This window comes from Silene latifolia, unplaced genomic scaffold, assembly GCF_048544455.1.
Source record: "Silene latifolia isolate original U9 population unplaced genomic scaffold, ASM4854445v1 scaffold_79, whole genome shotgun sequence".
Taxonomy (NCBI): domain Eukaryota; kingdom Viridiplantae; phylum Streptophyta; class Magnoliopsida; order Caryophyllales; family Caryophyllaceae; genus Silene; species Silene latifolia.
In genome coordinates this window covers 4,385,088-4,388,077 of record NW_027413701.1, presented here as the reverse complement: position 1 = coordinate 4,388,077, position 2,990 = coordinate 4,385,088, and the positions used below count along the sequence as shown (strand labels likewise).

Below are 2,990 nucleotides of genomic sequence, written 5' to 3'. Positions count from 1 at the left end.
ATATTCTTTGAGATTTTGATCCCTTGGTAGGAAAGGAGTAAGAATCTTGCATTTTCATGGCAAAACAAGGCTAAATTGATCATATTCAATGACCAAGCATCAAGGAGAGACAAGACTAGAAGGCCTTTGTACATAGCATAGTAGAAGAGCATTGTTGAGAAAAGGATCCTTGAGTCCCCAAGGAAATCCCCAAGGAATTCATGAAGAAAAGGGAAGAAAAAGAAGAAGGAAAGCTGCTGAACTACAATCCGAACGGATTGTAGAGAATCCGTCCGTCCTCGCCAGTCCGAGCGTCCTCACCAGGAATCCGCTCGGATTCCCCATGCCCAGTCCGAGCGTCTTGTTCCTTGATCCGCTCGGATCGTCCATCCCAGATCCGGCCGTCCCGACTCTCAGCCGCACGGATCACAGCACAGCATAGTTTCGTTCTTCAAGCTACGAAATGGAGAAGCCCTTCTCTCGGACAATCCCGGAGGCTCCTTGCTCAACTTAAAAAGTGTAATTACTAGTTTAGCCCTTAGTTAACCCTAATGCATCCTCCCTAATTTTCACTATAAATACCCCATTAGTCTAATTAGAGGAGCATGTTCCTTTTATCAATAATTAGAGTAGTAATATCAATCAAATCTCTCTTTAATATTGTAATCAAATATTAATCAAGTTCTAATCAAGATCTAGTTTCTTAATTTCTCTCTTGTTCTTACTTTATTTTGGGTAATTGAAGATTATTTGGGTTATTTTGGGAGATTGACAACCTCTCAATCTAGGATTCAAGTACTTCTATTATTATTCTTGCTTTATTATTGGAATCATTAGTAGGTATAATCTCTTAATCCCTTTTTAATTATTGCTAATTACTTTCATTTATTCATCATGTTTCATTATGTTAGTATGATTGACAACCTTTCTACCATGATCAACATGATAATGAGTGAGTAGTCTCTTAGCTAGGGTTTAATGGGTGATTAGGGGAAACCAACATGGGGAATGATTCATGCTTAAATTAATATGCTTTCATATCTTATTTGCTTGCTTGTTTTGATCTTAATACATGCACATGTTATATTTGATGAAATGCTAGCCTATGAATCCTTGCATTTACTACCATCTTCTATCCATTCAACTTGACTTGTAAGACATAACCCAACTCGAGTCTTGTGAGACCATGCATGTGTTAAGTAGGGAAGATTAAGTCGACTTGTAGGTGTTGTACAATCCAAGAGATTCGGCTCCGGGACCCAAACTTTCCTAGGATTGTAAGATATAACCCAACTCAATCCATCACAACAATAATTGCTTGCTTATAATTTGAGAACATGTTTGTATGATCATATCCCATGATTACCCTATGAACCCATGACACCCTAGTGCTTTTAATCAATTGTTTACACCCTTATTTCATTTACCTTGTTAGTTTATTTTCATTGCTATTTTAGTTTAGTAACCTTCTACATCAACCCAATTTGTGACACCCCTAGACACCACTAGTTACAATAGAATCTTCATTTCAATACCGGTCCCTTGGGATCCGACCTTTACTTGCCTCTTTACTAATTGTAGAGTTGTTTGTGAAGTATAAATTGTGTTTTGTATCGACCATTGACCAACGACCACATATGCTTAATTGTGAACACCAAATGGCTCCGATCAAAAATGGCGCCGTTGCCGGGGACGGTGTTTAATTGATTTAAGATTTCTTTTATTGTTTTTAGTTGTGTCTTTTTCACCTTGGGGAAGTAAAACTCCTCAAGGTTTGTTCTAATTGTTTTCGAGTTGTTTGATATTTTGCATGTCTAGAAGGTTACAAAGAGATTTGTTACCTTTTGACCGTGAAATCGAAAGAACCTTGACGAATAATAGGAGACTTGTTAGGAGGAATTTGGGAGGTGTTGGTGAAGTTGTTCAACCCACTAGTGAGTTTGTCAATCCTTTCGCAATAGAAGGAGAAGAGAACCCATTAAACAATACCACACAAAATCCACCTACAATGCCTAAATTCTCGTCACACTCTATACCCACCGAGGAGGATCTACCAAATGGTACTCCTACCCCACAACATCTTACCGGAAACTTTATTGCCAAGTCCGCCTTCATTCAACTAGTTGAGAGGAGCCAATTCTGGGGAATGCCTAGTGAGGACCCTCATTCTCATATGGAAACATTTTGTGATTATTGTGAAGCTATCTCTCAAACGGGCGTGACTCAAGACCAAATAAGATGGGTCTTATTTCCTTTTTCATTAATCGGCACCGCAAAGCAATGGTTGAAGGGCCTTGATAAGGCCACCCTTGGAATAGATTCTTGGAAGAAGCTAGCTCTAGCTTTCTACAAAAAATTCTACCCACCGGAGAAGACAAATATGCTAAGAGCTCAAATTACGGGTTTTAAGCAAAGGGATGAAGAATCTTTGTATGAAGCTTGGGAGCGGTTCAAAGGTATTTGTCGCTCATGTCCTCACCATGGACTTAGCGAATGGTTTTTAGTGCAACAATTTTGGAATGGTTTATATGAAGATTCAAGGAACATTCTCAATATGGGATCAAATGGAATGTTCACCGAAGTTGATGACAATCAAACATGGAACAAGATTGAGGAAATGGCGGTCCATAATTCGCAATATAGTAGGCCTCGCAAGGCTACTAGAGGAGGAAAGTATGAAGTGGACACCGTTACTCAATTGGGTGCTCAACTTAGTGCTCACATTGACACAATCAACTTGAAGTTTGAACAAGCTATGGCTAGACTTGAGGAAAACTCAAAATCAACAAAGCATCATGTCAATGCCATGACGGCATCCTCATCAATCCCAAGCGGGATATGTGAGAATTGTGGAACCTTGGGTCATGACTCAAGTGAATGTAGGGGAACAACCGAGCAAGTCAATGCTTTCCAAGCTTACAAAAGTGGCACCCCTTATTCAAATTTTTACAATGAAAACACCAAGTTCCATCCAAATCTCTCATACAAGAGCCAAAATGTCCAAAACCCTC

At 39.3% G+C, this 2,990-nt stretch overlaps 1 non-coding gene across 1 annotated transcript; it reads right to left on the bottom strand.

Annotated features, from left to right (window-relative positions):
- Positions 1-2,359: 2,359 nt before the first annotated feature.
- LOC141640475 (small nucleolar RNA R71) lies at positions 2,360-2,466 on the bottom strand. The gene has a single exon (XR_012543007.1). It is a non-coding gene; the product is annotated as a small nucleolar RNA R71 (small nucleolar RNA).
- Between the last annotated feature and the right edge of the window lie 524 nt (positions 2,467-2,990).